Raw genomic sequence first — 10,071 nt, forward strand, 5'->3', positions numbered from 1 at the left:
AAAGGGTAGGAGACAATTACATAGAAAAAATTAGAATTGTGGGTAAAATACTTGCAGAATAATGTTTTGGAGAAGGAATGAGGTTTGAAAGAAGGCAGGATCTAAATGAGCTATATAATGATTGACTGACCATGACTGGATAAATTATAAGTGATGTATAATGTTTGCAACTAAAAATATGTCGTATGGTATATTTTCATTTATAAAAATTTATGATTGCCTATGTCACAAGTTGTAATTTAATAAAGATATTTCTTGTTTAAAAAAAAAGATCACTGACTTAACATATGTAAGATGCCATTTTTGCACATTCATTGTCACTGTTCTGGAACTTGCCCTTGCACATATCTGAGTACAAAACCATTACCACAAATATTACATTATTTATATTTTTCTAGACTGAAAAAATATATATTTTGTGTCAATATCATACTTAGCATCTTCCATAGAAGCAGTGAAGTCTCTGTGTAGTTGCTTACTGACACATGCAGCCAACCCCAAAGTTACTTTCTTTCATCTTAAACAACAATGTGAGTTACTCTACCTAATACATCAGGTGAAGTCCAATAGCTATCTTTACAAACATGTTTGCCTGTCAGTTTAAACACTCTTTCCTTACACATTACTGTTCAACACGCCATTATGCCAATCTAAAGTTAAGTTAACTCTGAGGTAAGGCGTGCTTTTGTTCACTTCAGTCTTTTTGAAGTGATTGTATTTGATTATCTTGATCCCAGTAGTACTAACTGATTTCTATTATTTTATTTTTAGGGTCTTTTAAAGACCACAGCTCAAATTTTTAATCTCCTGCATGAGCTTCCCAGCTTTGTTGGTAACCAGGGCTTCCCTACTCTTCCATTTTCTTGTTATGTACCCACCCTTTGCCACCAGCAAAACTAGGGACTACAGCTCTTCCTCAGTCCATGAAACCCCAGGATCTATGTTACTATTCCAGAAGAACATCTTTGCAAAAAAAAAAAATACTTTCTTTTCTGCAATATCTTATCCACTACCTCGTGCAATGCTTGATTGTACTCTAGCAACCTGAAGTAGTCTCAAAATATGTGCTCTCAACTGCTGCCATCTTCCCTCAAATGCCTGCAGTGACTCCTGGCAATATTCGCTAGCATGTGATTCGGCTTAGCTGGGGTATGAACATACCTATGGAGACATTCCAAACCACATACTATAAATTGTCTTGATTCAGTAGTATATTTGCAGGCCTCATAGATTTATGTCCACTGCTCTGTAAAAAGCCTGTGTTTGAAATTAATATATAGGATCTGATAGGTGCTACTTAATATTTTTTCGCCTTCATTTCTGGGGATCTGGCTTCCACTATGAAATTGATTAATTCTGGCTTCCCTCCCATATGATCCCTTCCCCTCTGACTTTACCTGTATTCTATCACCAATATATGCTATGAAAAAAATTTCTATTTGAGAGATTTAAAGCTTGTTTTCCTTCCTTCCACAAGATTCAGTTATCCTTCACTATGTATCTGTTCCTAAAATATAAATTCTTTTCCTAGCTTGCTTCAATTTATCCCTGACTGCTATTGGTTATCTTACAATACAGTGAGGGTATGTAATACACCACTAAAGTTTGTGACATGTATCCGACAAAACTAGAAAATGTGAAGATGTGTAAAGATCCAGTGATAATCTCACCTAAAATAATGGCAGACTTTTTAAAAATTCACTAGAAATTAGTCGTGGCTAAAGTGAATAACAGCAGGAATACTTAAAGAGTAATCAAGATGCCAGAATTTCTAGAAGGGAATCATTCAATTTACTTTCTTCAACTCAGTTTTAAAGCATGGTTAGATTCTAACTCCAGTGAAACAGGAAAAAGTCCATAAAATCTGCCACAAACTGCTTCAAAGCAAATTATTTCTTAGACATTTTACATATTGGTTGCTAGGAAGGGTAAATTGTCAATGATTACAAAATGGCACATTGTAAAAATTATGACGTTTTAAACTAATCATTCTCTTTGCATCAATTAAAGCTATAGTGACACTACTTTGGTTTAAACATTTATAGGTTCATAGTTTTATAGGTAGGTACAAGGCTATCGGGTCTATATTATAAAATCGAATAGGAAGAATGTCGAACACTCTAATAAGTGAAACTGCCAAAACTCAAAGTCCTTAATGTGGGGGGCTGCACCCCACCCCTAACCCCACTAAATATATATTCCAACTTCAAGATCGCACTACAGTGAGGAAAGGGCAAATATTCCACTCTAAGCTTTATTAAAACCTCAATAATGGACCCTTGAGTTTTGGCAATTTCGCTCATTAGAGCATTCAACATTCTTCCTATTTGATTTCATGATATAGACCCAGGCAATCAGCCCTGGGGCCTATATAAGCCTAGCCAAAAAGGTTCCCTGGCTTTCACCACCCAAGAAAATTATTTTCCTGTGCCCCTGTCAAGCAGTACCACAGAAGTGATCCCCGGGGTGAATTTTCTATTTCCCATCGAGTTGTCAAGATTTTTCTTAAAGAGGGCCAATGAGGAGCTTTGCTTGACATGAATGGGCAGTTTGTTCCAGAGTATGGGAAGTCTCTGGAACAGGAATCTATCCCTCCAGCATGTTCTGTTTATTGTGGTGACAAGGTTTAGGTCCCTGGCACATGTGCTTCGGAGAGATTGGGATTTCTTTAAGTGTAGCATGTCCAACAGTTCTGGGTTTGGCATAGCATTGTATGTTAGGCAGAGATTGCCTCTGAGTAGGTGATATGTGGTGGAGTAGACCTGGAATTTTTTGAGATGGTCTGCATATGGCATCTTACAAACTAGTAGTAACAAAAAGGCAAGGAAAACTTCCGAAAATGCACCAGCAACACCAGCCGTCCAGTAGTCCTTAACGCAGTTTTTATTTTATACAGAAAAAAGCGTTTTCGCTACTGTCCCGTAGCTTCATCAGAGGTAAATGCAATCAGTTAATACAATGAGTAAGAAAGCCTTTTAACAAGCATTAACTCTGATTATAGGAAGTGACGAAATTTAAACCTTTTCACTTTCCTGTAAACACCTTTTAACACAAGAAAAATCCACATTAACTGGTTAGATATGTTATTAATGTGGATTTTTCTTGTGTTAAAAGGTGTTTACAGGAAAGTGAAAAGGTTTAAATTTCGTCACTTCCTATAATCAGAGTTAATGCTTGTTAAAAGGCTTTCTTACTCATTGTATTAACTGATTGCATTTACCTCTGATGAAGCTACGGGACAGTAGCGAAAACGCTTTTTTCTGTATAAAATAAAAACTACGTTAAGGACTACTGGACGGCTGGTGTTGCTGGTGCATTTTCGGAAGTTTTCCTTGCCTTTTTGTTACTACCTGCATATGGCATCTGTCTGAGGCTGGTAATCCTCTTAGTGATGCTATAAAAAGTACAGCTGTGTCAGTAAACTTACCATAACAATAGATGTTATAATATATCACTGTTGCAGTAGCCTAATCCATTTGATTCCTAGCCCTGCCACCAGCCAACTTTCAAAGCTTAAGGGCAGCCTCCACATGCTCTGACAGTGAGGAGGTCAAGCGGAGCTCCATATGTAAAGACAGTTAGAGTGCCAAAAACCTTAAAGTTTTATTGCCTCAAAAAGAAAATCAATAGCCCTAAAAGGAAATAAATGTAGCACAATTATATCTATACACACAAGGGTATATACAGCCATACCCTGCCAATACAAAAAATAAAAACAGCAAAAGAAGGGAATTAGAGGAAGAGGATGGCTATTACAACAGCAATCTATGGTACGTTTACTGACACAACCATACTATGTTCAACATTAGATCACTGTTGCAGTAGCCTAAGCTATTTGAGCAGATTACCGTAGCTTAGAAACGAAGAAGGGAGGAGGAAATAAATTAAGAATCAAGGACCCTTTGGAGAATGGGCTGAGCAAAGCCTGTTCTGAACCTGGAAATAAATTCAGTCTGTAGTGTGTTGTAAATGTATATATAGAGAACCAAGCTGCTGCCTCTAGAATATTTCTACAGCCCACCCCTTTCCAGAATGCCATAGAAGAAGTCACAGCCTTGGTGGAATAGACCCTAACCCTGCCTGGAAGTGGATTATGGTGAGAATCACAAAAAATTAAAATTGCAGGAGACAACCATATAGAACTTGTCTGCTTTGACAATGTTTGCTCTTTCCTCTTGTTGTCATAGGAGACAAACAGCTAATCAGCTTTCCCGAAGGACTGAATTTTCTCTAGGTAGTATCTGAGCTGCCTGTGGACAGCCAGAGAATTACAATTTTTTCCCCTGATTTGGGGTCAGGAAAAAAAAAGATAGTTAAATTAACAGACTGGCTCAAGGTAAATTCTGAGACCAGTTTAGGTATAAAAGAAGCATTTGCTCTAAAAGAAATCCTGTCCTTCTTGAAAACGAGGTAGGACTGACTCGCCATAAGAGCTTGTAACTCAGATGGACGCCTAGTAGGAGTCAAAGCAATGAGTAAAAGAGTCCTCTGTGTTAAGAACCTCAATTCAGCCTGATGAGCTGCTTCAAACAGAGAAAGAGTGAGCCTTTCAAGCACAAAGATAAGATGCCTAGGAGCAACCACATATTCTTTAGGTGTATGGATATGTAGTACCCCTGTCAAAAACTGCTTAACTTGGGCTAAGGAAGAAAGGAAGGAAGAATCCAAGGGCAGAAAAACAGAAATGCATGACAAAAGAACTCTGACAGAAGAGTAAGAAATGTCATGGTTAGTAACTCACCCAGATAATAAACAACCAGAGACAGCCAGGCATTAAAAGGATCATGGTCTTTGGAATGGCACACAATAATAACATATTTTCCATTTACACATACATGATTTCCTTGTAGCAGTTTTTTTGGCCCCCTTCAATACACATTTTCAGAAAAAAGATGCCTGAAACATATCAAAATTCTATCATCCAGGCAGTGAATCAAAGAGTTTTTACCTTGGAGTGTTTCCAATAACCACTGTTTTGTTTGAGTAAATCCAGTCTTTGGGAAAGCCTATGGTAATTATCCTTAGCCAGTTTTAAAAGTTGGGAGAACTGCTGTTTCCTTGGCAAAAAGGAGTCAACAACATAATCTTTGAGGAAACCTTCTGGATCTTTAAAAGAACCCTTGATATCAGTGGAAAGGGTAGAAAAGCATACAGAAACATCCCATCCATGAGAATGAGAAGGCATCTGTCTTCTAGGCCTGTTTGCAAGGAATCCTGGTCCAAAATGTCTTTACCTGTCTGTTCTGAGAGGAGGCAAACAGATCTACTTAAGGTGGTTCATACAAGTGGATCAATTCTTAGAAGACCACAGGGTGAAGCTTCTGTTTATGAGGATCTGTCCTGGTCCTGCTTAGCTTGTCTGGTACTACTCTGATGGAATGTATAAAGACTGAAGAGTCAAACAGAGGTGAGTTACTATGTCCCAGGCTATCACTGAGTATCTGCAAAGGAGTAAGATCTAGTAATCTGCTGTCTGCTTATGTGCTGCATCATGTTGGTGTTTTCTGTGTAAATTTGCAATGGTCCTGCAGACCAAAGATGATTTTCAGCTTTCAAAGAATTTGCCACTGCCATCATCTCTCTGACATTTATACACTTTTGTCTGTTGAATTAGTTCTACAGACCTTACATTTTCACACCTTTGGAATTGCTCCCCACACCAGGTCTAAAGCATCTGTTTTGACAGACTGGAGAGGAGATGGAAGGTGGAAAGGGAGACCTAGCTTGCAAAATATGGTGTCTACCTATCATAGGACCTCCTTACCTACAAAAACCAACAAAGGGATCTGAGAAGATAAAGGGTGTAGATGCTGAGTCCAGACTAACCAGAGGTACCACTGGATTTTTCTCATGTGGAGTCGGGCCAGGGAAATCATAATAATTATAAAAAAACGTGTACCACAGAATCCTGAGAAATTCCCTAGCAGATATCTGGTTTTCTCAAGTGAAGTTGGGCCAGGGGAATCATAAGAATTATAAAAAAATGTTTATCCCAGAATCCTAAGAAGTTACCTAGCAGTTACCTGGTTTTCTCATGTGGAGTCCGGCCAGGGGAATCATAAGAATTATAAAAACGGTGTACTACAGAATGCTGAGAATTTCCCAAGCAGATACCTGGTTTTGATTGGAAAATTCAGGAGGAACTTTTGGAGCATCTCTACTTTGTCTGGAGGAAGAAAAATGTTTCCATGGGCAGAATCTAACAGACATCACTAGAAAACAATTCTGTGAAAGGTATAACAGAAGATTTCTATTAGTTCACTTAAAAGCCCAGACTGAATAGAAGATTCTGAGCACTTGCTTCTTCTTTTGGCTTTTCCCAGTTAAGGGTCGCCACAGCGGATCACCTGTCCGCTCATGATTTGCAGTGGAGTTTTTACAGTGTTGAGTTGCCAGCCCGATGCCCAACCTTCTACAGAAGGCACATGCACACACACCTAGGGGCAATTTAGAGTGTCCAATCCACCTACAGCATGTGTTTGGGATGTGGGAGGAAACTGGAGCACCCGGAGGAAACCCACGTGACCACAGGGAGGACATGCAGACTCCGCACAGAAGGCACCCCAGCTGAGAATCGAACCAGAGAACCTCTTGCTGTGAGGCGGCAATGCTAACCACTGCACCACCATGGCTGCCCTATTCTGAACACTTACTAAAGACATGAAAAAGGGGGTTGTAAATATAAGACAATTATTGAAATATTGAAAATGTGAATCCACTGAAGTCTGCAGTAAGCAAGTACTAGGTCCCAGATACTTTGTGAATACCTTTGGAGCAGTAGATAGCTCAAAGGGTAAGACAGAAAACTGATAATATAAGCCAAATACAGAAATGCCTGAACTATTTGCCAATTGGAATATGATGGTAGGCATTTTTTTAAGTCTAGCTTAACCATGAGAAAGCAAGTAAAAGGACAAGAGATAAGAAGGACTAAAAAGATAGTATTTTGAACTTAAGGGTCTTGACAAAAAGACTGAGAAAGGAGAAATCCAGCTCAGGATTTCACAGCCCTTCTCTCTTTGGCACTAGAAGAATCCTTTTTTCCAATTTGGCTGGCAGGCACTGGTTCTATGACTCCATGAGAGAATATCTGCTGCAGAACTGGAGGAAACAGGGATACCTGATGTACTAGGCAAGAATGAATCCCCTGACAAGGAAAGAGAGAGTACCATTTTCAAATATACCCCTGCTGAATTACTTGTAGAACCCATTTGTAAAAAACAATATTTCTGCTGAATTACTTTTAGTACCCATTTGTCAGAAACAATCTGATGCCAGAAAGGAAGGTGTATGTTCAGGCAGAGGGTGAGATTGCCAAGGTTAGAGGCAAGGGAGTCTGAAGAAGGAAAAAGTATTTCTGACAATGGATGGACATTGGTTTTGTGTGGCTTTCCCTTTCCTTATGGAGCCTCCTTGCCACTGCTTTTTAAAATCCTCTTTATTGGAACTTAGCTGTTTAAATTGATTTTTGAAAAAGGGAGCTGAGGTGGAAGGAAATGTGTTATTAGCCTTAAAAAGTAAGGTTCTCCCTCTCATTATACATCTTAAGCACCTCAGTTTTAGAAGAGTCAAAAAGAACCTCCCTTTCCAATTGAGAATTTGAAATCTCAATGTTAGCATCTTCAGGAAGATTCTGAGAATGTAGCCAATGAAATCTTCTCCTGACTGACCTTGAAGCAGCAGACCTTGAGGCAATATCAATCGCATCATAAGAACGCTTTAAGGCATGTTGTAATACATGAGAAGCAAAAAGTAATGAGGCATTTAAATAATTCCTTACTTCAGAAGAAGAAATGTTAACAGTTAACTTTTTCAACTTTTCAAAAGATAGAAGAAAAATGTTAACATGTGAGCCCAGTAATTAGGATTCTGAATATCAAGTGAAAGAAGAATACATTTTCTTCCCAAATTTGTCAAAAGCTTTCTCCTTCTTGTCAGAATAAATTGGATTAGCATTAGCAATTTGTCTAGCATAAGCAGTTTTCGATAGGGGAAATCACTATAGAGTTTGCTTTACAGTTAGAAACCAGTTATGAGTCTGAGGCACCCTGTGTAACCTGTCTGACTTCCTAGGGGCAGGGGGCTGACTGTCAGGTAAAGTACAGGGTGTAAGAAAACATTCTCTAAAGCAGGTAAAACAGGAGGAAGAGGTACAGACTTAGGAAAATTCAGTTGTATTAAATATTACATTTGCTGGGAAATAAGAATTTCATTCTGTTCTCAATGGGAAGAAAAACTCTTTAGTTTTAGAAAAAGTCCCAGAGGGAAATCTCAAGCAACACTTTACTTAAAATTAGAATTGTCAGATTGAGAAGAAATTCCTGAAGTACAATTCCCCCTCCAGTCCTTGTCCTTCTGACTGAAAATTAGAATCAGAAAGTGAGAGAACTATTTTTCTATATCTCCTTTAAGAAGCAGCAGGAAGAGAAAAGGCAGAAGTTTGTTCTCTAGCAAATCCCAACAATTTTTTCTGCTCAAAAAACAGAAGCAGAAGAAGGCAACGTTTTTCTTGTTTTCTACTCTTTGCCTGGGAAATTCCTAAGAAAAATCTGACCCAAAACAGGCAAACTAACTCAGGTTCTGGTTCCCTTTCTCAGCTATATGAAAGACATTTATTTACTCCGAGACTGACAAGAGTGTTTCTCTCTTGCCATGCAGGGCATCCTTACAGCCATAGAAGATGTGTCTAGCGCCCTGGATCCTTAGTGACTGCAGGTGCTACACCAAAGGTGCTGGGGGTAAAAAGATAAGCAGTCTGATGGACTAAGTGCAGGCACAGCAGGTTCACCCATCAGTGGCTGAGGCATACCTGGAACAGGTCTGACACCTAAAGACTCCATGATTTTCTTTTTCTTGTGGACAGGAAAAGGAAGAAAGTACAGTTGTGTAAGCCCAGCTAGGCCAACTTACCTGTAATAGTAGATGTTCGAATTCCTCACTGCCTCAGTTGCATTTTGGGTTATCTGCCAAGATAATCCAGTTTGGCCAGCTTTCAAAAGCTCAGACTACCCTCCCTCTCTTTTTCTGTGACAGCAGATTGGCTGAGCAAATCCTGAGAGGGGAGACTTCAGCTGTCACAGGAAACAAGTGTTAAGGCTTTTTTGCTTCCAGAAAGAAAGAGATTAAAGTACATGAAGCCAGAATTATCCTACAAAAGCAAATTCACAACCACTCACAATACCATATAAAAACCAAATCCAATATTAACCGAATCAAAAAGGTTGAAGCCCACCTCAACTATGCATAATCTTGGGGATGGCAGGTGAGTGCTACCACAGAGACAGTGAGAAATTAGAACATCTACTGTTACAAGTAAAAGGGAATTATGCAACTCTGCCTCAGTGGCATTTTGGGTAGATTCCCAAAGCTTACATTACATGGGAGGTGGAAGGATAAACATCCAGGAACTCCTGAAGAATGGTCATAGCAAAGCTCACTCTGGACCTTGAAAAACAGTGCTTTTTGAAAGTATGAACAGAGGATTAGGTCGCTGCCTTGAGTATGCTTCTAGAGTCCACCCCTTTCAGTATGCCATCAAAGACAACAAAGCCCTAGTGGAGTGAGCCTTAACCTTTCCTGGAAAATATTTAACATGGTGGGGAAAGCAGAAAACTATGGCAGAGGGCAAACATAAAAAAATAGTTTGCTTAGAGACAGGTTGACATTTCTTAGCCTTCATATAGGAGTTAAATAGCTGTTAAGTATTCCTAAAGGGCTTTGTTTTTTTTTAAGATAGTACCTGAGCTGTCTGTTCAAATCCAAGGTATGAAGAATCTTTTCTCCCTTGTTTTTTGGATCAGGATAGATCACTGTATGATTGATGGCTTAATTCAAGGTAAATACTGAAACACCTTTTTGCATGAATGATGGATTAGTGCATAACACAATCCTGTCCTTGTGAAAAATCAGACATGGTTGGCCCACCAAGAGAGCTTGCAACTCAGAAACTCAGCTTGCAAATTTCAGAGCAATAAGCAAAACAGCTTTCCAAGTAATGAACTGTAAATCAGCCTGAGAGACAGGTTCAAAAGGAGGTAAGGTCGATTTTTAAAGAAAAAGATGAGTTCCAAG

Source organism: Protopterus annectens, chromosome 7.part0, assembly GCF_019279795.1.
Source record: "Protopterus annectens isolate FY-2018-M chromosome 7.part0, PAN1.0, whole genome shotgun sequence".
Classification (NCBI taxonomy): Eukaryota; Metazoa; Chordata; order Ceratodontiformes; family Protopteridae; genus Protopterus; species Protopterus annectens.